The sequence below is a fragment of the Peromyscus maniculatus genome, chromosome 3 (assembly GCF_049852395.1).
Source record: "Peromyscus maniculatus bairdii isolate BWxNUB_F1_BW_parent chromosome 3, HU_Pman_BW_mat_3.1, whole genome shotgun sequence".
Lineage (NCBI taxonomy): Eukaryota > Metazoa > Chordata > Mammalia > Rodentia > Cricetidae > Peromyscus > Peromyscus maniculatus.
The window spans coordinates 3,297,569-3,325,458 of NC_134854.1; the positions used below are offsets into that span (position 1 = coordinate 3,297,569).

General features: G+C 39.0%; 2 long non-coding RNA genes across 3 annotated transcripts; one reads left to right on the top strand and one right to left on the bottom strand.

The window, feature by feature from the left end:
• Positions 1–1,702: 1,702 nt before the first annotated feature.
• LOC107402635 (uncharacterized) lies at positions 1,703–10,550 on the bottom strand. The gene is made up of 3 exons (XR_013049660.1): positions 5,500–10,550; positions 5,245–5,359; positions 1,703–4,538 (listed from the first exon to the last, which is right to left on the bottom strand). It is a non-coding gene; the product is annotated as an uncharacterized LOC107402635 (long non-coding RNA).
• A 2,339-nt stretch (positions 10,551–12,889) lies between these two features.
• LOC143272260 (uncharacterized) lies at positions 12,890–27,668 on the top strand. 2 transcript variants are annotated; one of them, XR_013049662.1, is made up of 5 exons: positions 12,890–13,047; positions 14,355–14,504; positions 19,307–19,424; positions 25,092–25,189; positions 27,307–27,668. It is a non-coding gene; the product is annotated as an uncharacterized LOC143272260 (long non-coding RNA). The 2 variants fall into 2 exon arrangements; XR_013049661.1 differs by having other exon boundaries at positions 25,092–27,668.
• The last annotated feature ends 222 nt before the right edge of the window (positions 27,669–27,890 follow it).

The window sequence follows — 27,890 nt, forward strand, 5'->3', positions numbered from 1 at the left end:
AGGAGTAGAAAGAAGTAATTGAATCAGGTAGGGTCTGACTTGTCCTAGAGGGGGATTTCCTGGGATTGTGAGGGGTGAGTCCTGTTCCCTCTCTGAGGTTTAAGTAGCTGGAGGCCTGGAGGTAGCAGAAAAGAGGAAGAAAGAATAAGGTCAAACAAGTCACGTATGAAAAAGCCATAAGGAAACTTGATATTGTGTAAACTAATTAAATCCAACCCATGGCAAAATGATGGAAAGAAATGTATTAGTTACTCAATCCCAGTTGTGTTGGCTTTCTGATCCCAGAAGGGCCACAGGACTGAGCTGAGTGTCGGAATAAAGTAGCCAAGCTCCAAATAGGTTACATGAGAGTGAGCAGTTGGTATGTAGTAATTAGGAAACTAGAAAAAAAACCTCAAAAGTCCTTCCTCCATGATGGTATAGAATGCGCTGTGTTTCATTAATTAATTTTAGGTAAGTAGACCAAGGGATTCAGAACAAGATGTTTTGATATTTTGAAATAAAAGGATAATAATTTCTATTTCACTATTGCCTAATGCACCAAATTCATAACCCTTATACTTAGACTAGATACAGATCTGTAAATACAGATATACTTGTAATAAATACCAAAGTAGAGGAAGTATTGTGTGATAGAGTTTCTCACAAGAAAAAGTAGCTACCACATTTCCATAGTAAGGTGTATTTAGTCATGTTAGTATTTCCTAATTGGGACATGTCTTAACTAATGCTTGTGTTTAATAATCTATTAATTTTGTTTGGCTAGTATCTTAGAATCAGATAGCTTTATAATTAATTTTATTCCACTCTAGGAGGAAAAAGTAATATCTTAATAGAGCTGTAGGATTTTTAATTATGTGAAAAGTATCATGAACATAGTAAGACACTCAATGTGTGGAGGTGGATATTCATGAAAAAATTATAATGACTACAAGCAACCCTGGACATGGTTGGTAAGCACAATCTGGTATCTCTTTGAATCTAAGTGGTTGTTGAGAATTTAGGGGATATGCAAATCATAATAAAGATTTTAGCAGTTGAGAATGTAGCTAGCTCAGTCGGTAGAATACTTGATCATATCACATTGACCAGGCATATTGGTGCATGCCTGTAACCCACCTCTTTGGAATTAGAGGCAAAAGATCAGGTGTTCAAAGAAATCCTTGGCTACATAGAGATTTCTAGACCAGCTTAGGCTCTGGGCACTATCTAATGCAAAATAAAATGTTAGTAATTAAAGTCTGGCTTAGAAAATGCTGCCTTTTCTGTCTGACTCTTCTTCGTCAAGGTATGGTCAGTTTTGGGGTTGGAGGAATAGTACCACTTAGAAGCCTATTCCAAAATTAAATCTTTAAATTCTAGTATACTTCCCTTGCCTCAGTGTATGATTCCATACCTATGTACCTGTGAGCAGCATGAACTTGACTCAATGGATCTTTTTAAAAAGGATATGAAGTTGGAAGTGAGAAATGTTGGGGTAGGCAGGAGAAGTTAAGAGGGAGAGAAGAAGTATGGGTGGATAGTATCAAGATACAATATATCCATGTGTGGAAATCAAACAAAAAAAATAAAAATTAATCTAAAAAATTTTTTAAAGATGAGTCATGTTCCTATTAAGGACTATTATGGGCCAGTATTTTGGAATCTTGAGATTTGGACTATTTTATAAGTACTTGTATACAAACAGCTCAGAAAAGGTAAGTGATTCTTGCAAAGGACAGTTTTATTTTGTCTTTTTATTTCTACACAAGAATTTGACTCTTTCGGTAACAATGGACTGAAACTCTTCACTTTCTGGAGGAGAGCAGGTCAAACGCTGCGTATATAGACAACATATTTTCAGTATGATCTGTGGTGCAGCACTTTCGTAGGTCAGCATCCAGCACTCCATGCCCTACACTTTTGTCCAGTTCAGAGGTGAAGGATCTACAAGAAGTGAACGGGAAGCAGAGGTTTGGGAAAGAAATGAGACATCAGTGGGGAGCGCTTTATTGCTTCAATGAGATACTTTGGTGCATAATCTCTTGCAGTCATCATCCCCATTTTAAAGACGGAGAAGCTGAGACTGAGGAGTTTATACTCCTCAAGAAGTTAGTGGTCAAACACTAAATAAGCAGAAACTTGAGTGTCATTTCTCCGAATTATAACTTACACATTGCCCTCTATGCCATAAAACAGGCACCATGGCCATCTAATCCCAGTGAGAGGTTTTCAGTATATTCCAAGAAAACAACTCAATTAATATTTAATAGATGGTTATGCCACAACAGCTAAAGCATAGGACAGAGTGAGAGTCAAACACCAACTGGTGTGGACTAGGGAGAACCATGGTTCCTTTCCTGAACTCAGGAAGTCTGCTATAAGTAACGGTCTTCTCATTGCCAATGGAGATCACAGCTCAGTATCTGACTTTATTCTAAAATAGTTACAGTAATAAGGGTGATGGCCACTTAACCCTGCCTTGCCACTGCCGGGTGTCCCACGTCCTGGAAGGTTTCTTGTTTTCCATCGAGTTGGCAACCATCATGAAAACTGGCAAGAGCAAATCAAAGCTCATTACAGAGTTAAGGTAAGCACATTTATTTTAGCAAAATACACCCAACAAAAGCCCTTTGGGATAAGCGTCACTAAATGAAGTTTCTGGAACTCTGTGGGGTTTTGGTTTTGGGTTTTGGTTTTTGTTTTTTTTTTTCCTTGCCACAAAGTAATTCCCCAGTAATCAGTTTTGAGTGCTGACGGGCTTCTTTTCTTGTCGGTTTCCTATTTCTGACCCCTCTCGTTCCCTTCTTTCGCAAAATAGAAATAAATATTCCAAAATAATCCTTTCCAAGGACTCTGTCAGCAGCTGTAAAACCTCTGACCTTCTGGTTTCCCCTGACCTGACCTCTGGTGAGGTCACTGTGAGGCTTGTGGCACAATTTCTAGTAGAGCAGAGCAGCTTCCCAGCTGGTGGGAAGTGTGGGGTTCTAGATGGGCCCCACAGCAAGGGTTTTAAACCCAGCTGTGATGTTGCCGCCAGCTGTGCTCGCTGCACTGGAGCCCTGACTGCCGTGAGGCTTAGGTCACTTTGAACTAGGGCATATGCTATGACAACTTATTTTCGTGAATAAAAATCTTCATAATAAAACTTTCCATAAATAAAAATAAAATTAAAAAACTGTTAAAGATAAACTAGAAAAGCCTTTAAAATACCAGGAAAATTGCTTATTCTACTGATGAAAACCTAAAGGATATTCAAAGCCCAGAATTAAACTTTCATTTAGAAAAATATCATGTTGCTATTATGTATACACACACACACACACACACACACACACACACACACACACACACACACACTCCATAAAGTGACCGAGTACTTCCTGGAGGAAGGTCTTGCTAAAATAGTTTATGAGACTCCTGCTCCTTTTATTGAAAGGGTGTGTCCCAACGCTGTTGCTCAGGGTGGTGAGTCAGCACTTTATTTCTCAGGTGCGGGTTTACCACACCTAAGGAAGTTTCTCTTAAAGGTTTCACTGTCCCTTTGTGTTGTATCACAGTGAACTGACTGGTGTCTTACAGTACGAGTAGTTAAAACCAGAGGTCAGACTTTAGTCTCCTTAAATAATAGTCTTTGTATTTTAATCCCAGTTGTGTCTTTACACTTTCATTTCCCTGACTCCTTAACCTGTTCCCAGCAGCTGAGAACACGCCTTACACACACACTTAACTAGGATTGCTGCTCTGTGTAGTTCTCTTTGCAAAAATGCACACACCCTGGCATTTTAATTTTCTTTAAAGCTTTACTTGCCTAGCATCCCTTTAGGGAAATATTTTACAATGATCCTGGAGATAATTGAGCAATCTCATCTCTGTGCCTTGTTTCTGTATCTTAGAAGGTGAAATGTTATTTTTTTGTTTTATTCTGTGTCTCATCATTGAAAATTTTTGACTTTGTGTAATCACAAAGGTCACAATGTGCTGACTCAAGAGGCAGAGTTTTATTTCTTAGTCTCTGCCTCCTTGGACAGAGCTTTGATGTTCTCCTTAGCCTGAAAGGCCTCTCTTATCATCTGGATTTGGATTACTGCTCATGTGTTTAAAGCTAGGTCAGTATCAAAATGACTAGATCATGAGAGTGCTAATGTCATCAATGGATTAGTCCATTGATTTTATTGATAAATTCATAGCTGACTGGGCTACAGTGAGAAGGTAGGGCCTAGGTGAAGTAGATCACCGAGGTATTACTTTGAGGGGTACAAATTGTTCCAAGCCCACCTCCGTCTCTCTCTCCACTATCCACCATTAGGTAAACCAGCCTTGCTCCATCCTGTGTCCCCATTACGATGTTCTCTTTTACCTTGTTCCCCAAATTAATGGATCCGGGTGACTAAGGCCTGAGACCATAGTAACTGTGAGGCAAGCTTTCCTTCCTTTAAAGCCATTTATCTCAGGTATTTAGTAGTCACCATGATGCAAAGCTGACTGACACTGGCTCTTCACCATGTTGCTGGATTGTAGTTGTCTGGAGCCTCCCCATGGCTAGCCAGGAGCTTCAACTGAAGGGTCCAGGAATATAGAGATGGAAAGTGACAGTCATAAGCTCTAAAGGTTAATTTCTAACAATGGCTGTCTGCTTTACAGCCAGCTCCTCTGTCAACAGCCAGGGGTGAACTTTTACACCACCCCCCCCACTTTGCCCCTTAGAGCCAACAACTGCCTGGACCAAAGTTAACTTTTAATAGTTGTTTCTTCGTGACTTATAGTATGCACCTCATGCCTGATGTTTCTATGTGACTCCTAGCATGCACTCCATTCCTAATGCCTTCCGAACCCTTACTATAAAAAGTGGCTTATAACCCCCCTCCAACTGCCACAGCCTCAGAATCCCGAACCCAGGCTGTGGTCGAAGCTAGCTGATAAGCTTTTGTGCTCTGTGGTGAGTTTTTTATTTTTATTTTTTCTTTGGTTTTTTTTTTTTTTTTTCTGGAATAAAGTTTGCTTCTGGTTTAATAGACTTTGGTAGTCTGTCCCCCATTATTGAGAGACCCCGAACCCAACTCAACCTTCTTGCGTACCCCCAGCCTGTGGGTGTGTTCCATACAACATTAGACTCCTCTTGTTTGTGAGCACATTCCCATTCACCTTCAGGTACAAAGTGGTGGTAAATCTTAGCCCTGTGGTATTCTCTGACTAGTCTACGTCTTCCTCCCAGGCATGTCACCTTCACCCACCTCAGGGTTCTAACTGTACCCTTTTACTTACCTAAGCCTGCATGCTTGTCTTTCCAGAAGCTCTTTCCAGGATCAATTTCTCCAGCACAGAACCCAGAAGCAGACAGTCAGAGGCTTGCACAGATTTGGCCCGTCACTGACCAGATCTGCTGATAGAAGCTGAAACTGGTGATTTCATTACCCCCCCCCCCCCCCCCCCCCCCCCGGGGATTCAAACAGATCCTTTCTTTTGCACTCCTGAGAGGAGCCTGAAGGCAAGGGTCTTCGGATGTCTGTGTTCTCATACCTGAGGGCACAGCTGGGAAAGGCTTCTGTGTCCTCCCAGCACGTGCGCTATCAGTCTGTTCTACGAGTTCGTACTCTCCCACTCTGTAATCTGACAAGATCCAGAACTCCAACCATGAAAACAATCAACCAAAAAATAGGAAAACAACATTACACAGAGTAGTCAAACCGATCCACTTATTAATTCAAAGGCTGAGGATAAAAGTCATCTTTACTTATTTATTTAGTTATTTTACATTATTTATTATAACCCTCAGCTTGGTATATGTCTTAGTTAGGGTTTCTATTTCTATGACAACAAAGCACCAAGATGACCACTGCAACTCATATAAAGGAAGGAATTTAATTGGGGCTAGCTTTCAGTTCAGAGGTTTATTTAGTTCGTTGCAACCACAGCATGAAGCATGGCAGCATGCAGGCAGACACACTGCTGGAGAGGTAGCTGGGAGCTCTACATGCAGATCACCAGGCATCAGAAGAAGAGTAACTCTGGGCTTGACTAGGGCTTCCAAAACCTCAAAGCCAACCCTCAGTGACACACTTCCTCCAACAAGGCCCTGCCTACACCAACAAGGCCACACCTCCTAATACCACCGCTCCCTATGGGTCTATGGGGGCCATTTTCATTCAAACCACATATAAGAGGCAAAATTTGAATTTTTACTGAACTTAAATTGAATCTGAATTTCAGAGATATTCTCAGAGTTTGTGATCATGAATTTAGCGGGTAACTATTTATCTCATTGCCACAGCCTACAAAACATGAGAGAGGCTAATTACAGAAAGTGCATACAAACTCTTCTACACTAGAAAGCCATTAGCTAAAGAATGTTTAAAAAAAAATCTCTGAGTATCCTGCACTGCTTTAAGTGTGTTCTGTGGGATACTAATATTTATTGCATGAAAAGAGGAATTACACCAGGAAACAAGTTTAGGAAACATAGAATTAAACTAAGTTAAGTATGCCTAACACTTCTTTGATGCCGATACTTACACATTTCTAGGATGTGATGGAAGATGATTTGTTTCCCAACATTATTTAACAGTATATTTTCATCTAGGGGCTTCTTGTGAAGGATGTTCATATAATTTATTGCCCATGCTAGCACAAGTTTAAGAGAGAGGGAAAGCTGTTATGAATTATGCTAAAGCGACCGTTTTGGACTGCAACTATGCAAGGGAAACCAGGATGTGAGATAACTTCTGCTCTGACGGGATCTGTTTACTTTGGAATACACTGAGAAAAGCTACACTAAAGTAGTCTTTACAAAACTTATGCTAATCCATATCCAATATTTGTATTTGTGCTGATAATAACAGCAACGGGAGGGTCATAAAACCATCAAACATAATGATGTAATGATGTGCTTAAAAAAAAACTCAAGTGTACTCAACATTTCTATTGCTCTTTTCCTGAAACTGTTTAATTTAAATGATAAGATTATCCTGCTGGAGAGAAGAGCACACAGTGGAAATTCTCATTTAGCAGTTAAGATGATAATTAAAGAACACTGTCTTCTTGCCTGGAAGCCATCTCACTCAGAACATGGAGACAACAAGATCAACAACAGCTTCTTTCTCTTATATTTTGAGAATGGGCCACATGGTAAATGATTCCAACCATAGGATGGTAATAGTTTTCAGGTTTCTATGTGATGTGCAAAAGCTTCAGCGCAGAATCACCACTTAAAAGTAACCCAAGTTCCAAACTAGCCAGTTCCTCGAATCTCAGTGAGAGCCACGATTCAATAGTATGTGTTCAATAGACACCTTAACTTCTTTAAATAATGAGAGTTAATTCTAACAGTAGCTAATTCAGCATCCATGGTGTTGTTATGTCAATTTGAAACAACACAAAAAATTAATGAGCTATTTGAATATTCCTGTTCAGAAATACTTGTGATTCCTGGTGTGTGTTTTACACTTATAAGCACATTGTAGTTCTGGCTGCCTGGCTCATGGCCACTGTATTGAAAGAGAGTTCTAGATTCCTTTAATACTTTCTGCTAGCCGTTCAGATGATTTCATATGTTCTTATACAATAATCCCAAGAAATTTTTCCTTGTTTCTTAAAAAACACAGGTGGAAATAGTAGTGGCTGACATTTCTTATTTTCCAAGTGACAGTCCCCTCCCCTGTTTTATAAAATAGGAATGTAAGGCTTTAAAAAAATTAAACACTTGTCCTGGGCAAGTAACTATGCAACCAGACCAAGGCTGTGCAGTGGGTAAGAGCAAGAACGATGTATCTGGGGTCTTTGCTTCAAATCCTCGGTGGAATTAATTTTTGGCAGCTTTTTTGTTGAATAAAAGCAACTGATTGCATCAATATAACAATACAGTAAACAAGCTAATGTAATGATCTGTCATAAAACTTATCACAAATGAGCTAAATCAATAACTTGCTTCATTAGTTTTGTATTTAATTTGCAAACTTCTATAAGATGTTCCCAAAGGCCAAATCAATAGATAATGAGTATTCATGCTTCAAAAAGTCAGCCAAGATAAATGAGTTTAAACTCTTTAGAAGATGATTGCATAAAATGCAAAACTCTATAATTAATACAGGCTTTAGGTGATTATGACACTTCAGGCAATTAAGATTGACATCACTAAAATACACTTTCTGAGAAAATGTCATAATGATATCTAATACATACTAATTTAAAATTTTAATTTAAAAAAGGCTTGTCTCCTTGGTCCATAGTATTAAACCGTTTAGTGATAAAACTTTAAAAAAAAATTTTACTTTAAAATTGCTCAAATATACTCAAAAGAATGATCACTATCAACCAATACTGTAGCTTCAAAATTAAGAGGAAAATGACATTTCACTTTTTACTGCTATTTACCCCACCATGTTGTTTTAAAGAAAATTTAAGTTCTCTAATTACTAAATATCATATTCACCACCTGCCAAAATGAAAACAATGACCTAATCTATCCAAGTCCATAGTTCTGGTAAAGTCTATGAATGTACTAACCATATTTTTTTGCTTCTATAGTTCCATTTCTGGCTAACGATTTTTGTTAAGTGAGGTACGTCAGCTCAGAACATGGTTTTTGTACTTAAAACTCACCTGAGAAAGGCAGGTGGTGATGTCTATGTGCTGAGTTTTATGGCATGACTGGTACTTCCATCATGGAGTCATGTGCTAAGGTCTGGGCCCCTGTTGCAATGGAAAAATCTCAAACCTATAAATGACAAAAGATTTGTCATTGGTTTAATTAGTGAATCTCACTCAGTCTCAATTCTTCCTCATTGCCACTGTCCCAAGATATTTCCAGGTTGTAAAAATGTCAGTATTAGCCCGGCGGTGGTGGTGCATACCTTTAATCCCAGCACTTGGGAGGCAGAGCCAGGAAGATCTTTATGAGTTCGAGGCCAGCCTAGGCTACCAAGTGAGTTCCAGGAAAGGCGCAAAGCTACACAGAGAAACCCTGTCTTGAAAAACCAAAACCAAAAAAAAAAAAAAAAAAAGTCAGTATTGGCAGGGAGGGGGAGACTGGGAGAAGGGAGGGGAAACTGCAGTCAGGATGTAAAATTAATTAATAATTAATTTAATTTAATTTTTAAAAATCTCTTTTTAAAATGTCAGCGTTGCATTAGACCTTATAAAGAAAGTTCTCAAATTGTTTTTGCAATCCTGGATCTGGAACTCAGGGCCTCATGAATGATAGCTGGTGCTCTACCGCAGAGCTACAGCCACAGCCCAAGACACCTTATTTATAAAGAGGCTCATTGGGTTAGGTTTATGTAGTTTATACCCACTAATGTTTACACACAAATTAATACTAAGGATTTTTTCAATTTTTATTTCATTTTTGAAATAATAATAGCTAGTTTAAATATGGAATCGAAAACCTTACATAAACCAGTTACAAATCAATAAAAATAAACAATATAATTATTGATAAATAGCTTAATTTTTAACAAAAGTGGCTGGCTTTGTCCTCTGATCTTCAGGCAAGCTTTATTTGTTAGAGCATATACAGAATATCACCACACACTTTTTCAAATATCTTTAATGTTTACTTAGTAAAATTTATTTGGAGTATCTACTGCACTTAATCTGCTAGAATATATTGTTTTGGCTTAAAAATGTGAAGCGGTAATTCAAGAAAACAATACAGGCTAAAAGTAGTGAAGCAAACTGAATGAGGAATTAGGTAGACAAAGGTTTTCTCTGTCGTTTGCTGATTAATTACAACAGAAAATGGTACAATTTTATGTGCAAAAGCCCCATGTACTTCACCTTCGCCAAATAGACATCCACAACAAGACACCCAGATATCATGCACTCCTGAGCTCTCCATGCTGAGATCACAGCATGAATTCTGCTCTTCTGTCAAAGGGCTCCTTACCTCCACCTTGTCACTAGGAAACTGACCTCAAAGGATATGTAAAACAGTTCTTCTAGAGGGCTGGAGAGAGAGCTCAGCAGTTAAGAGCACTGACTGATCTTCCAGAGGACCAGGGTTCAATTCCCAGCACCCACATGGTGGCTTACAACTGTCTGTAACTACAGTTCCAGGGGCCCAACACTCTTACACAGGCAAAACCACCAATGCACATAAAAAAAAGAAAGAAAGAAAGAAAGAAAGAAAGAAAGAAAGAAAGAAAGAAAGAAAGAAAGAAAGAAAGAAAGAAAGAAAGAAAGAAAAACAATTGTTCTAGACAGAAACATTAGTATCATGGAGGACAAAAGAAAAGGAAGACAGGAAACAGTTCTAGATTAAAGGAAGGAAAGTGAGACCTGGAAATTAGTTACCATGCAGGCTCCTGAAATAGACTTGGATGGTTAGTGAATTTTGAATATGTATTCTACAACAGATAATTACACTAAGTTAGCACTAAGTTTTGTGAATTTTGTCACTGTATTATAGTTTTATAAGAGAATATTCTTATTCTTAGTAAATGTTGATTTATTTTCAGGCAAAGAAGTATAATATCTATATCTATCTTTCAAATGGTTTACAAAAATATTAATATGAAAATACAATGATAGGAAAAAAGGAGGAGGGGGAGGAAAGGAGGTAAAGTAACGTTTTGTCAAAAGAAATTACCTGGTAATTTTCCTACAAAGTTTACAAGAATTTCTTGCAATTATTACAGTAAGTCTTCAGTAGAAATTTTACTTCAAGCCAGGTGTGGTAGCTCCTATCAGAAATCTTGCTACTTGGGAAGCTGATGCAGGGAGCGTGCCACGTGTAAGTTCCAGGCCAGCCTGGGCTACAAAATGAAAGCCTATAACATATATTTTATATATATATTACATTTGTATTTTAAAGAACCTGAAAATAATAATTGTTCATTTTAGTAATCAGCTAATACTTTTTTCCTTATAGAAGTAAGTAAAAACATTATTGACTAAATCTGTCCAATGCTTTTCTAAAATTTCCCATTTTAAACATGTAAAACAAGGAGATGGAAATATGAGCCCAAGATAGAATGAACATAATTCTGTTATTCATTAGCACTTCTTCTGAACTAAAGTCGCTTCATAACAATGTAAATTTGGCTCACAGTCAAAGCTGAAATCTACCAGGTCCTAACAATCTTTTAAACACCTGGGGAAAAAATGAAAATTAGAAACATAGAACCTTTCATTAAGAAAATTTCAGCATTATCAAATCAGAGTTTTACATTAATGAATTAAAAAATAAAATAAGTGCATACAATTGATACCTACATAATGAGTATTGCTCAGCTTCATCCAATAGAAGTATATAACATAGGCCACATGTATAATTTATAATATTCTAACAGACACATGAAATAAACTAAAGATACATCTGAAGTAATTTATTAATATGTTCTACTTAAACTATTAAAAATATTATTTCAAAATTGAGTAGATAGAGAAATACAGAAACATTGCTATTTTACATGATTTTTGTGCTGTCTTAAAGTTCTGACTTCTATTTTATATTTAGTTCGCATGAAACATGAAACACGTCTCCAGTATTCAAAAAGCACATGTGGCCATTGCCTCTGGTTTTATACACAATAAGCATGTATAATGATGGTAAAAATTCTCCCATGAAATGGCACAATAGAAGTGTATGTCTTAGAAACTGGATCCATATAGCCTTTCACAAATCTCATCCAAATTCCCCATGGTCTCACCATCTTGTGGATACAAATGAGCTTTTGTTAAATAGTAACTGCTAAAATTTAATGAGCTCCTTCATATTTCATCAGAAATATACTTTCTGGGAATTTCTGTTGCAAAATTCCCCCTTACCCCAACTATACTTTCGAAGTTTCCTGTGGATCTTTTTGTGATGAAAACCAATCTTTCTCCCAGCCACGGTTGAAAAGTCCCTTGAAGGTATGCATTATCACTGACGAAAGTTATGCCTCCTGGACATCCTCAGGATCAGAAACGACACCACGTTTCACAGCTCTCCGCGCCATCCCTGTAATGTGTTTTGATCCAAAATGTAGGAAATGCCCCGTTCCCAAACCTCCTCTGCCATCCAGATGTGACCCCAAATGCCTCTCCCAGGGGCTCTGATTTCGTGCAAGATCAGGGAAGAGCTAGCATATCGTCCTCCATCACAATTGTTTCTGAATTTCAGGATCCGGTGGACTCGACCTCTCTGGTTGTAGCCCAAAACAAAGGTCTTCAAGCCACCTGTCCCACAAAAAAGCCGTCTTCCTAGGCATGCCCTGCCACTTTTCACAACAGGCCCAGTGGGCATGGGCTCTGGATCCTACTCGAGAGAAATTTGCTCATTCATGTTCACTGCCACTCTATTCACAATAGCTGCGGAATACCAATGAACAGTTAATGAAAACATGATACATATGCACAGTGGAATTTTACTCGGCTATAGGAAAATAATGAAACTAAAAATTTCAGGACAGATGGATGGAATGGGGGTAATTTTACACTGAGTAAGGTAACCCAGGCACAGAAAAACAAATACCACTCGTTCTCTCATATGAGGGTCCCAGCTTCAAACCTTTAATTCTGTGTGTCAGTTCAGAGCACTGGTAGATGTCAGAAAAGTGGAGAGAGGCCATTGAGAGGGGAATGCTGTAGTGGAGGGCTAATAATAGAAGGTAGATAATAGAAAAATGGAGATTGGTAATACTGGGGCGGGGAGCTTTACGTGAAAGGCAGTTGGGGAATCGGGAGACGAAGGGGTTGCAGGGAGGTAAACCTAGATGAAGGGGCATGAAAAGGCCATGTGGAGCCTACTATCATGTAACCAACGTTAATAATATAATTCATAATACAAAAAATATTTTGAAGGGAAATAGCCTGCATGACTGGATGAAACTGCTTCAAGAAGCTGGAAGTTACTGAACAAAAACCCCGTGCCAAGAGTGGAATACCTCCCTATGGAGACGGCCAGCGGCGTCTGCGGAGCGTGGGTAGCGTGGCAGAGCCGGTGCCATGCCATGGTGAAGCCGTGCCCTGAGTGGGTGTGGCCACCGAGCTGGGGCCCGACCCTGGCCGGCTACTCCTGCTTGTCATGCTCCGGCCTTTGGTACTGGCCCCCAGCTCCGCATCCGGTTCGCCACTTCCCCTTTTCCGGTGAGGCGGTGCTCTAACACCTGTAGTTATTGGTTAGTAAGTCCCCCACAGCAAGACAACCTCTTGCCACTTCTCTTGGTCTCCCATCAGAACTAAATAAGACCTTACAGCTAAAAGTACCTTGGTTGCATGATAGAGAGAAATCAACCTGAACTGAGCGAAAAGCTTCTTCCTACTGGCTAGCTTTCATGTCCCAGAAAATACTAAGCAGGCTGCTGGGGAAGAAAGAGCATCTATGGTCTTACCCAGTTGTGAACCTGTGATCTTCAAGACCAGCCTTGCAGACAAGATGTACAACCGTGACATTAGTGCTAGGAGGAATTGCCAACTTTCTGACGAGATCTGAGGCTGGCTCGTAGGAGAGAATCCATCTATGTTACTAAAAACCTGGTCTAAATCCCATAGCAAGGGAGATCATAGGTGGAACTGAATACTGATGCTTAGCTGTACTGACATAGCATCAAGCTGCCTTCTATGTGTTTATAGTTATACCAACAGAAAAGAAAATCTGCTTTCTGCCTTAATCAGGGCAGCCTTTCTTTCCAGGGAATAGTGAGGAGTGCAAAGGCTCATGGCTGTACAATTGTGCTGAGAAAAAGTGATGATGTTCTGCCCTAAACAAGACATTTGTACTAACTAGTCCCTCTAAGGTTCAAGAAACACTGCAGAAGAAGCATCAGAATGTTAGACCCAGAGGATAGGGAGAAAGGATGTGTAATGGCATCTTCTGGGCATCATAAACCCAGCAGCAGCAGATGCCTGCACTGGATCTGAGCAAGAGTGGGTCTGTTCATAGTCAGGACTAGAAAAAGCAGGGGCTCAGGGGGCCTAGCCCTCCCTGATGATTTCCACGGATAAACTCATTGAGAGAGGGAAGTATTATCTTCAATAGTGTGTCCACTGGTGACCTCACCAGTCTCCAGTGGGTAGTTCCAGTCCAATAGTCACATAAATGTCTCTGGTTAAACAGGATGGGCTGCAAAGGGACTGGTCAGAAGAAGGATGATTGATTGGGATGGGAGGAAGATTTAAAAGCAGGGGAGTGACCAAAATGCATTACGTACCTGTTTAAAATTATCAAATAACAAACTAACTAAATAGGCCGAGTAGGGAATTATTCTCAACTTAAGATAACAAAGAATTCAGAGACACATGGCACTCTACCTTACTTTGGGTAGCAATTTTCTTGAAACATACAAAAATTGAAAACTTCTATATTGATACCTATGAAAATATTTTATGGGCTAATAAGTACTGCATATGCCTGGGGAAATGCTTCCAATTCAATTTCTTCGTTTTTCAAACAGATGTGGTGTCCTGGCCAAACTCAAGCTGCATTCAGTCTGATTGCATACAGCGGCAGACCTTCCAGCTGCTATTCTAGCAGGCTATCGTGACACTAGCTGTTTGCAAAGTTTGCTTATTTGCAGATTGATCTGGAAAAATATTTTTTTAAGGTAAGGGGTTATTTTGGTTTCTCATTTTTATGGAGAGGAAAAAAAAAACACCACAAAACAAAATCCAGAGATTTGAATAAAGGAAGCTAAATCTAAGCCTGTGCCACAGATTGGTTGCACTCAGAATTTTACAGAAAGAGCCTTGCACATTTTGTACTGTTGTAGATGTGGATGAGGAATAAAAACAAAACCATTGGTTACTCTGTATATTTACTTCTAAAATGTAGTAAGAACATTTTCTGGCATTTTAAAGAGATGTATAAGAGCTTCATTTTTGTTTGTCTATTTTTTGGGGGGGGAGGGGGGTTACATTTAGACAGGGATTCCTGTAAGCCAATATGAACTCATTATATGACTAAAGATAACCTTGAACTCCTGGTCATCCTCCCTCTATCTCCCAGATACTGTGATTATAGGTATGCACCACCACACCCAGCTTTATGCCAATGCTTTCTTAAATGAGCTGATGAATTGTTCTATCATTCTGTCATCACATCATTCAGGTGCTTACTTAGCACCTACAGTGTACCAAGAAGGAAGCTAGACTCCAGGGATACATGCTTCCCTGCCCTCAAGTTGCTTATGGAGGGAACCAGAAACCAATAAGAGGCACCCTTTCAAACCTGTCCACTACAGAAGTGCACAAAGAAGAGAACTCTAACCCTGACGAAGCTTCCCGGAAGCAAGGCCACCTAAGAAAAGACATTAGGAAGACAAGCAATGCTGAGGTGAAGAGTCAGATGCAAAGGGCCTCAGAAGTCCCAGAAGGATAAAAACAAAACAAACAGGCAAACAAAAAAACCTGTTCAAAGAACTGAAGAGTTTGTGGGAGGAAGGAGACAGGTGATGGGTGTATGAGACAGATCAGGAAAAGCCTTGAGGAATGTCAAAGAACTGGGCTCCATCATGAAGGGGATGGAAGATACTAACGTATCCGTGACACAATCTGATTGGCATCTCAGAGAGTTCCTCTGACTGCAGAATTGAGTATGATTCAGAGGAACAGGAAAGATCCATTACTTAACAGCAGTATTATTTCAATAACAAAAGCTAGGCACCGGATCCAGATCGTGGTGATAAAAGCTCACTAGGGGAAAAAAAGGCAACTTGAGTAGACCATGGTTACTGAGGTCCAGGCAAGGGCGCACCTGAACATAAAGCAAGAGCAAGGCCTGGCTTTGTGAGGGAGGGTGTCGTTCACCCTCCATTTACTACTGTCAGGTGGACGGGCACATACAATAGGTCGGAAGCAAATGTTTGGTAAATGGATGGATGAATGTGGATCTATTTCCTGAATGCCTGACAACTTTCACTTAAGCATGAGTGTGTAATGGTGTTTGCTCAAAAGTCTCTGCTTCTACCCAGTTGTGTGCTGAATTACTTGAACCCACTGAACTCCAGTATCCATTCTCAATTAGTCATTAGTCACCTTGTCATGATGCACGTTCCTCCTGAGCAGGGTTGCCACATGTCTGTGTCATTACATCCTGCTCACCTCATTCCTCGTGCCTTACCTACATTCTTCCCTCACCCAGAAACCCCTGACTCACTCTGTTTCCTCTCTTCCCAGACTGCCCTGCCTTGGTGCCATCTCTTCTAAAAGGCCTTTTGTGGGTTGCTTTGTTTTGTTTAGTTTCATGTAGGCCAGGCTGGTATTGAACTCACTCTGTAGCCAAGGATAATATTTGTTTATTTAAATATATCTCTATGATGGTGATTTGCAAATGCCAGCCCACAAACTGTTGATGATAAATTTTTCTTTTGCCCATGGTAAAATGAGATCAGTAAGAATGTATTAGGGTTTTTTTAAAAAATAAATAATTGTAAAAAATAAAGGTCTTATTTATGCAGTTCAAACAATTGGTGTTTGTTGTGTAATTGTGTAATTATATGCCTTTATTTAAAAAAAAACACTTGTAGTTGGGCTGTACTGACACACATCTTTAATCACAGCACTTGGGAGGCAGAGGCCAGGAGGATCTCTGTGAGTTTAAGGCCAGCCTGGTCTACTGAGTTGAGCCAGGAGAGCCAGTACTACACAGAGAAACCCTGTCTCAAAACAAACAAAAAAAAAAATCAACTTGTTATGTTGTTGTTTTTAAGACAGAGTCTTACTATGTAGCCTAGTCTGGATCCCCTGCATCAGCCTCTCAATACTGCATACACTATTAGCAAAGTCCTGTCTCTTCAATAACTATGTTATTTAAAGAAATAAAAGCATGCGGTGATGGTGCACACCTTTAATCCCAGCACTTGGGAGGCAGAGCCAGGTGGATCTCTGTTAGTTCGAGGCCAGTCTGGTCTACAGAGTGAGATCCAGGACAGGCACCAAAACTATACAGAGAAACCCTGTGTCAGAAAGACAGACAGACAGACAGAAAGAAAGAAAGAAAGAAAGAAAGAAAGAAAGAAAGAAAGAAAGAAAGAAAGAAAGAAAGAAAGAAAGAAAGAAAGAAAGAAAGAAAGAAAGGAGGGAAGGAGGGAGAGAGAGAGAGAGAGAGAGAGGGAGGGAGGGAGGGAGGGAGGGAGGGAGGAAGGAAGGAAGGAAGGAAGGAAGGAAGGAAGGAAGGAAGGAGGAAAGAAAGAAAGAAAGAAAGAAAGAAAGAAAGAAAGAAAGAAAGAAAGAAAGAAAGAAAGAAAGAAAGAAAGAAAGAAAATCACACTACGCTACATACCATGTTTTGCCTTCTAATGTAAGCATTTGTTTTCAGACTTCTTTCCTATATGCCTTTGAGGTAGCTGTTCTTATGATGAGCTTCTTTGCAAAAGGATTATTTGAAACTGTAGTGCAGTCATATGTCTGCACCTCAGAATGCCTTGTGCTAGATGACCAACTGCAGTGGACACAGTGACCTATCACCCAGCTCTTCTCTCCAGAACTTGTTCCAGATTATTGAAGGATCATTGGCAAACAGTTTTCAGTTGCCAGTACCTTCAGGATTCCTCTGGTCGCAGATAGCCCCTTTGTTCAAGGCTGTGCCCTCTTGGCTGCTGGCATTCATTAATGATTACTGCCATCTTGAGAATGCACTGAAGGACCATTATGTCTCCAGAGAGTCCCCTGGATGGACCAAAACTACTGCTGGATTTGTTTCATTACTCAAGGCCGGCTTTGATCTCCTCCTGCTTCACTCTCCTCTCCTCCACAGTACAGATTTTATGGTCACTCTTCTATGATAGCCTAATCATGAAACTCCATCTCAGACTTGACTTTGTATGGAATACAACCTGCAGTGTGAACTTTTTGAAATTCAAAACCATGTTCTTAATGAACATTATTACACTATATTTTGAACTTGATTCAGTGAGACAGGTTAACAAAGGAACATACCCTTACTTGAACCCATAGTTCTCCTTAAGGGAAATAACAGACTAAATAAACAAAACATAGGTTAAAATTCATTGTGTGTCCTCATTGTGACTCTGTCATAGCAATTCTACTGTGACATTGCTTGATTGTTATGTTGGATTTATACACTGATATATAATTTAAAGTGTCAAAAATAATATGCCATATAATTAGAAAGGCTTGTGAGTCTCAAAAAAAAGCCTCTAGTATATAAAAAGAAAAATTGGAAAGTTCATACAAATCTTAGAATAGAAATGAGGGTACCTTTGTTTGCTTGGTATCATAACCAAAAGGAGCTTAGACCACTATCCCCAGATAACCACCAAAACCACCACTGGGATAAATCAGTTTCTCCTTTGGTTTAGGACTAATGTTTCCTTGTAAAACTCAAATTTCATGGAAAAGTGTCTGCTTGGCTGACTTCGGTCACATACCCGCCTGTTTAAAGATATACTTCTCTTCCTATATAGACATTTCTTACCCAGACTACATGCAACAGAGATGGCAGTTAAAGTGTTCCTAGAAAGATCGGGGTGGTGCGGGTACACACTGATGAATCTGCCTGCCTTCCACAAGTCTGCTGGGCAACATGAGGAAAATACATTCCAAGACTCTTAATAACATCCCAAGACACTTGCTCCCAAGATGAATCGAGGCAGCCTTGTAGCAGCCATTGCCCAGGAGACAAAACAAATGTCTACACAGAGTCATGTATTCTTCCACAGCAGGCAAACCAGTGTTCCTAAAATAGGTTTTATCAGACGGTCAAACAGATAGAAAACAGAGATACTTAAATTTTATCAACTAAGTCCATGAAAAAACATGAGGACACATGCTTAAATTATTGAGGTCAAAATTGTAGTTTCTGATAATGGTAATTTTAATCATAAATCTAACATTTATTTTTGCTGCAATCATGCAATGTTTGTATCATTCATAATTCTATATAGACTCAGGTGACTTTCTGACATAAAATTACTTAACTCTAACTTGCTTGCTGAGTTTATTTATATACATGGTATTAGGAGTACCAGATAAAGTATACAATATCCAATTAAAATCTAATTTTTTTAAAGATTTATTTATTTATTATGTATACAGAAGAGGGTGCCAGATCTCATTACAGATGGTTGTGAGACACCATGTGGGTGCTGGGAATTGAACTCAGGACCTCTGGAAGAGTAGTCAGTGCTCTTAACCTCTGAGCCATCTCTCCAGCCCCTTAAACTTTAATTTTAAATCAATGGAAAATAAATTTTTTAAGTATCTCCCAAACTCAAAAGTGGATGTATTTAATACTAAAGACTATGCTGTTTTCTATCTGAAATTTACATTAGATGTCCTGCTTTCTTGTTCTCAATCTGGCATCCCTGTTTTATGATACATACATGACACTTTTTATGTAGCATTCATTTTCCTGACTGCTGGTAACCACAGCCTATTTTCCTTTTAGAAAGCTATCTACTGCTTTAGAAGTGTGTGTAGTATGGGCAGAACTAACCAAGCTCCCAGGATGCATGCCTTGAGTTTTATCTATGAGAACATTGCAAGTGGCCTGCAACGGTGAACAGGTCAGTAAACAGCATGTGCATGCTATAGACAATGAAAGCCTGAGTTCAGACCCTTACTCTGCAAGTAGAAAAGAGTATTTTCATTGTTTTTGCAAGATTTTATTTTAGTGTGTGTGTGTGTGTGTGTGTGTGTGTGTGTGTGTGTGTGTATGTGTGTGTACAGACCCAGTGAAGCCATAAGATGGCATTGGGTCCTTTAAAGCTATAGTTACTGGATGATGTAACCACAGAACATCAGTGCTGGGAACTGAATTCAGGTCCTATATAAGAGCAGCAAGTGATCTCAACCACTAAGTCATCTCTCCAACCCTCAAAGAGAGTTTTTTTTAGTGTTGATCTTTGTCATCTTGTTCCTTTGTTTTTATGAAATAGATGGGTAATTGTAAATCCTGGAGCTAGTTGGAGTTGTTAGCACATGGGGAGATCCTGCTCATGAATCCAAGCTACATAGAAAAATACTGAAAGTTGGGTATAAGAACCAATAGACTAGGTTCACCTTCTTTTATTTTTAAGCCACACTAGCTGTACTTAGATTTCCCCCAGATACACTCATGAATTTCCTTAAGAAAGATATTTTGAGAGACTAAAAATACATACAATGATATTATTAAAGAGAAAATCAGGGGACTAAGGATATATATAGCTCAATGGTAGAAGTACTTGCCCAATATGCCCAAGATTCTAGGTTCAATACCCAGCCCTCAAAAACAACCAGAACAAAAGGAAATCAGAACCATATCCAGGACAACAATGTAAACCAATCCTGAAAGTTAACATAGCTGACTGTTTTCTAACACATGACATGTTGCATTGATAATATGTGAAATGCATGTGTTAAGTACACATAACAACTTTTTCATGTTGATTTTAAATTACTATAATAAAAAAAATTTCAATGTATCTAGCATACCAAACCCAAGACTTTTTCAAAGGTATTTGTTAGTATAAACAAAAATTTTGCTATACAGCTAACTGTTCTTTCAGGTATATAAAGACAGGCCAAACGTTGCGAATGCATTATAAAAAGCGATCAAATTTTTAAAAGTGCTCACATCATTGTGCATCAGATTTTGCTGTTAGCATCCTGGCAGACAGTAATACGGCAGGCAATAGGGGAGAGACACAATGCTTTATAGCTATTAACAGAAAAGAAATCATCTCAGTGCTGCTGGAAGGCCCACTCACTTTCCGCAACTAAATTTCAAAACAAGTATTTTATTTTGCACTTTTACAGAGAGGGTGTTAACTTATATTACTCTAGAATATCCTCCACAATGGCATTATAAAAAGATAAAAATAACCTGTCTAAAGGTGAATTTAATAGCAATCATCTATTAAAGTCCAGAATGTTTAAATTATACCTTAGTGTGTTTTGGTTCTATAAGAGATGTAAGTTAATGCGGTACAGCCATGCAGCCTTCCCGAGATGTAATTCAATGAAAAAAAAAAAAAAAGGGCAAACAGGCTACCTAGGGAATCCAGGGGAGAGCACTTCAATTGAAAACTTCTGTAAAGGCTTCATCTCTTACTGGGTTTTGAAAGTAGGTAAATAGGGTGTAATTAGGGGTTTTGCTATTTGTGGGTCTTGGAATGCTGGTATTCTATATTGGTAATTGAGGACAGACACATGTGCTTTGGAAATCAAGAGAACAAAAACAACTATTACTGAAGATAAGAAAAAGGCTTTTTTTTTTTTTTTTTTTTTTTTTTTTGTCAGCTCAGAGAGTTCTGTAGCAAGTACAGTCAGTCTTCCCTACTAGGTATAATACAAACATAATGTCCTTTAGAACAGAACATAAATTGTGAGAAAGCTGGGTGCAATTGATCTTTTCAACTAGGGATTATAGGAACCATTGGAAAGAGGGAAAAATAGGGTCTAGTTGTTACAAAAGAATAAGTTATTTGATGGAACCCCAGCAAGAGGCAAGGAAGGGAATGACCAGCAGTTGGCTTTGTATGAAATATGTGGGAAGGAAATTAAAATAGCTTAAGGAAGAACAACGGCAAATAGAACCTAAGCAGCATGAAAGATGACAGGATGTATCAGAGTGAACGCATCTAGAGAACATATGTCCTTGGGATAATGCTTGCCTTATTCAGGAAGCAGGAGCGCATTGTTTGCTATCTTTAGGTAGATAGTAGATTCATTCATAGTCTTGATTTCAATAAGTGTGATGATCAAGGGGAAGGCACGCACTGTTGAGGTTGTGAAATGGTTGAAGAAATGCTGACTGTAGAAAGGTTGATCACAAAAGCAGTTGCTCTGTGATTCCAAGCTTCTGATAAATGAAATATCTAAAAAACATATTTTCTTTTACTAAACAAGCATTTGCCTTTGGTTGTTTTAATTTTGAACGAGTAAGTCATTTCATTAGCAGTCATTATTTCTGAGGAATTTGTGGAAACCAAGAAGGGAATTAAAGGGTAGATATTAGAAAATTAGACCATAGGTCCTTTTCTCCCTACATTTCCCATCAAATCAACATATATCTGGTGCTGTAAAAAGCGATGAATTTTCTTTGGAATGTGCGATTTCCTTTTAAATCCTTGCCTTACAAAAACCTCGGTGGTGGCGCACATCTTTAATCCCAGCACTCAGGAGGCAGAGACAGACAGATCTCTGTGAGTTCAAGTCCCGCCTGGGCTACGGAGTGAGTTCCAGGAAAGGCACAAAGCTACACAGAGAAACCTTGTCTCAAAAAAAAAACAAAAAACCCTCTAATATATACCTGTATATTGTCAGTTTTTCTCCTTATATATACTGACACGACCCCCACTTTCCTACCTACCTCAACTTACTTAGAAAATCAAAAATGTAAACAAATCAGTTCTTAGTTGCCATCTTTTATTATCCACAGAGAAATACTTATTTCTTTCATTGATGCATAAATTAAACCCAAAATTTTCTAGAAATCAATTTATTTTTTCCAAAGAAAATTGGCAACTTTTAAAAACTAAATATACTTTTAATGAAGAGCAATATGTTCAAAACATGTAGATTCTAAGTATTTAATGTACTTTTTAATATGTAGAGTATTGATCTAATTATTTAAATATATGTTCTTTCTGGGCAATGTGGCACTATTATTAAATGTGTATATGCCTTTAAATGCCACTGTCACTTCCAAAAAATTTTATTTGCTTATAAGATTTCTATATATCAGAACAGTCAGTGAAAAGAAGCAAAGATTAAAGAGAAAAGTGGTAGTTCACAAAAGATCCGGGGAAGGAAAGAGAATTATGAGGTCACTTACCTGGATTCAGGGGATAACTTTGACATTTATAGCCAAACGTGTGGGAACAGAAAGAAATCTCAGTCATGATTCAGGTGTTTAGCACTGGAAGACCCAAGATTATTTATCACAAAAGGAACCAAGGTGCCACAGGAATATGAGGTAGTTCTTAGAGCTCTGCAAATCTCTTGTCTGTCTCTGTCTCTCTCTCTCACACACACACATACACATACTCCTCTCTTCTTTAGCATATTTCTTTGGCTATTGCTCAAAATTCATATTGAGAATCTGTGCTAGGCAGAAGTGTCATCTTTAAGAAAAAATATCTATACATTAGATATACTTACAAATATATATGAAAAATGCAAGATAAATTGGGGGCAATATACAGAGACCAAAAACAGGATTCTAGTTAAGTTTTCAACGAGGTTTTATTGGGGTTATAAGAATAAATGAAAAGTAGTATTGGCAAAAAGCAAATAAGTATGTTTGACATGATTTGGTAACTGGTAATTAAAAGACAGGGATGGTGTGAGGGATAGGAGGATGGGGTGTAGCTAGAGTTTTCCTGCCTTGACCACAGTCAGGACAAATCTTTGTCACCCGCCAGTCCCACAGCCACTCAGACCCAACCAAGTAAACACAGAGACTTATATTGCTTAGAAACTGTATGGCCATGGCAGGCTTCTTGCTAACTGTTCTTATAGCTTAAATTAATCCATTTCTATAAATCTATACCTTGCTACGTGGCTCGTGGCTTACCAGCATCTTCACATGCTGCTTGTCATGGCAGACGGCTGGCAATGTCTCTCTTACTCAGCCTTCCTGTTCTCTCAGTTCTCCTCTCTGTTAGTCCCGCCTATACTTCCTGCCTGGCCACTGGCCAATCAGTGTTTTATTTGACCAATCAGAGCAAGTTGACATACAGACCATCCCACAGCAATGGGGCGACTTTAAAGCTTCTAATTGTAAGGCTTGGTGGCATTTGGTGTTCAATAAGATATAGCATACTGGAAAGGGATGATTTGAGATAAAGTGCATTAGTTTATATTTTTATGTGATGCCACTGAGAGGCCTATCAATTTGTGGCTGCTGCTCTAGTCCTCAGGAGAGATATCTGGAAAGAGATTTGGTAATCAAACCATTAATATGGTTACTGATAAGAGAGTGTAGGTTCTGCTGTCAACAGAGCCAGACTTGAATCAGCTCTCTTGTTGACATTGTGCAAGTTATTGGAAAAATGTTACTAATAAAGCCTGTAGAAGGCCATCCATGGAAGGGTAAATTCAGTGAGAATGTACCTAAGGCATTCAATGTAGAGTCAGGTACATAGGGCATGTTCTTCTGTCAAGTATAATTAACAAACTGATCTCTCATGAAATACTGTTTTGGGCCTTCTACATTAAAAGCTAAATAAAAAGCAAGATGATAGAATTCCATGGTTATCAATATTTAAGATGTAAAGTCACAGAGAAGACAAAATGAGTGAACATTTGATTATCAGAAACAGACATCATATTGATAGAAAGTAGAGAGCATGCAAAGAAGAAACTATTGTTTATCAGTGCCACATAACTGAAGTCTTAAACACTTTTAATGATCTTGTAGTCATCATTAGTGCTCTTAGTTAATGGAACATTGGTAGTAGAAATAATATTACATTGCTTAATTAAAGAAAAAATGACAAGGGGATAAATTACTCTTTAGAAATTGTCTATGCATGGAAAAATACAGGTTAATAACTAGCCAAGGTAGTTCATTTATTTATTTAAGTTCCTTAGTTATTTTAAGAAATAGTTTTATTTTAATGTGAGAGATATTTGAACACACTTACACAATACATTTATAAGAAAGAACCAATAGATTTTTTTTAATGATAGAAAGTAAAAGAGGGAAGCCTGAAGCTTTGGATGGAGTAAGATACAGAGAAATCTGGAGTACAGCAAAACAGAAGGTTTGAAGAAACTGAGTGTATCTCCCAGTGAGCATGGAGAAGGCAGACCAGCTGGTTGCTCAAGTTTCTTTTACCCACTTGAAGAATTACAAGGGATCTCAAATAATTATGGAGTTCTATCCTGGTAGTATTCTATTTAAAGCATGATACAGAAGATAAAGTATGCCTAAGAACTAATTGTATTAGTCAGGGTTTTCTAGAGGAACAGAACCTAGAGAATAAAGAGGGGCAAGGAGAAGGGAGGGGTGGATTTATTAGACTGGCTGACAGGCTGTGGTCTATCCAAAATGACTGTCTACCCAACAAAAAGTCCAAGAATACAGTTGTTGTTCAATCCATAATGATGTATATCTCAGCTGGTCTTCAGTACACACCAGAATCCTGAAGAAGTAGGCTTTAATGCCAGTGAAAGAGTGGACTACCCCGTGAGAACAAGCAGGCAAAGAGAGCTAACTTGCTTCTTTCATGTCCTTTATATAGGCTGTCAGTGGAAGGTGTGACTCAGATTAAAGGTGGATCTTCCCAACCTCATAAAATCTGGATTAAAGGTGTGTCTTCCTACCTCAAAAGGATTAAAAGTAAATTTTCCCACTTCGTATGATTTAATTAAGGAAACATCCTTCACAGGTATTCCCAGCCACTTGGGTTTTAGTTAATTCCAGATGTAGTCAAGCTGATGACAAAGAATAGCCATCACACAACTATAAATCAGTCTCCTACTGGAAATAAACAGCAATAATTACATATGCAGTTTACTTGCAAACAACAGAAACTGACCCAAGCTAACTAGGGCAAAGGGGCATTTATCAGAAGGTTATGGTAAGACATGGGTCAGCTCATTTTAGTGCAAAGGTTAGCTCTCCTAGAGCATCTATCATCTTGGCATCATCCTAGTTCATTGCTAAAATAACATCATGCTGAAATGACCTGTAAAGCCGGAAGTGGTAAATATATTAGGTTCTTGATCAGCTAAATGATTTCCTAGGGAATACACTATAAATTGCAATGGGCATAGGACTCAGGTACCTTGTAAACATTTCTGGAGGGCCAGTGTTTTGAGGTGCCTAAAAACACATGCAGCTCTTTTGATAGATATGACAATAGGTTCTGTTATGATTCAACCTGTTTATCCAATGATCACACAACTGCTAATTTAGGAGTGGAGGCAAGAGCAGAATAAGGCCATATGGTCTGTCAGTAGTCCCTTAAGACACGGTAAGTCTATCTGTAGCAGGGGCTTGTCCTAAAACAGGACATTGGGAAGGGGTGACATTCTTCTCATATGCGTCAAATATTATAAAGTGTATGTGTATCAATCCCATCATTGCATAAAGAACTGGGTCAACACATCAAGTCAGTTCTGGTGTCCTGTTAGCTGTTCTCTTCAAACTAACATCAGTGCAAAATCATTTCAGTACGGGAGTGTCTCTGGAAAATGGTCAGTAGTACACACTTGTCTTCTTCACTCTCTTAGAGGAAAAGGGAACCATGGGAGGTGTAATTTAACTGTAATAAAATCCTGGGTGACATTTACTTGCTCATGTGTGTGTATGTGTGTGGGTGAATATGTGCCACAGCGTACAAGTGGAGGTCAAAGGACAACTTGCAGGAATGGATTCTCTCCTTCTGTTAGGTGGGTCCCAGGGATGGAACTCAGGTTGTCAGGCTTGGTGGAAAGTGCCTTTATCCACTGAGCCATCTCGCTGGCCCACAGCCCATAATTTAATTTTTGTTTTTTGTTTTTCAAGACAGGGTTTCTCAGGGTAGTTTTGGAGCCTTTCCTGTAACTCACTCTGTAGCCCAAGCTGGCTTCAAACTCACAGAGATCTGCCTGGCTCTGTCTTCTGAGTGCTGGGATTAAAGGCATGCGCCACCACCACCTGGCTCCATAATTTAATTTTTAAACTCTTTGTGAAAACATTATCTTGGTAAGGATCCTTTTGCTTGTATATGATGGGAAAGCCGACAATAAAGGAGGGAGGATCTGTGTAGGCCGTGGAATATTTGCACAGCATTTCTCCTAACTGGGAGCAGAAAGTGAAAGCAGGTCTTCTGAAGAACGGAAACCTGGAACTACACAGCTTTGGGCGGCTCTCACTTGACTCTCCTCCCTTCTCTGCCTCTTCCTGTAAGTTTATTCCATTGTGCTTTCTGGGTTGAAATTGCTTCCTCATTCATCTTAGTGCACAGAAAATAGTCAGAGCATATTCCCCAAGTTCCCGTGTCCCAGCCCACTGCAATTAGTATCTGGCAAACATAACATATATAGTGCATGTGATTCACAGATCTAGGGAGACAATTCTGATTGCCCAGGTAAGGGTCGAGTGTATACCCTCCTCCGTCAGTATTCTGTGGCTAGGGGAAAGCAACAAAATATAAAGGTGGTTACTACTGTCTGGGATTGTGGACGTGAAATTTACAGAAGAGTAGGTCTCTATTACAGGAAATGCATGAGGAACATCACATATGGAATCTTGTTATCAACACAAGATTGAAAAAGCTAGTAATGAACAGAAACTCTGAAGAGACATAAGGAAATGAATTGGGAGACAGGACACACGCTACTCTCTCTGGATGACATTTGGGTACTGGGAACTCAGAAGGCCAAAATGCAGCCCTCCACTGTTATCTTAGCAATCATTATTGCACCTGTCTTTGACTCTTCCCTGCTGTCGTGGTTTCTCACCTTCCTCAGCTCTGATGTGGATTGTAGACCCTGACCTACACAGTACATTTCCCAGCCTGTCAGTAAGGTGCAATCCAGCTGGGCTAAGCTCCTGGGCTCCAGCAGGATACTGGAGGACCAGACAAAGAAAGAAGCCAGGAAACTTCTCTCTTCTTGCCTGAATGTGTTTCCTCCTGCACGAGTCTACTGCATAAACCACTAAGCATCTACTTCCTACTCAGCAACTCCAGCTCTCCGTCCAGCTTTAGTGATGGAGTGACTTTCTCCTCTTGCTGATCTCTGAGTTTCTTCATGGTCTCCATGTGGCTTCATTCCTATCATCTATGAAAACAAAGTTCTGGATTAAATTCATTCTTTTATACTACATAAAATATTCTGTGACTTCTCGATTGCAACCCAATCAACACATCCTACGTCAAATGACTTTTTCTTTTTTTATATCCATGTTTCTCTAATATTGTGACTAGGGTTTTTGGGACAACACCTTGGCCTCCACAAAGTCCCTCCAAAGCTAGGTTAGGCTGCTTGTCCCCAATATGCCAATTTAAAATGACACGTGACAGTGAAAAGCAGAAAAGTGAGATTTATTCAAT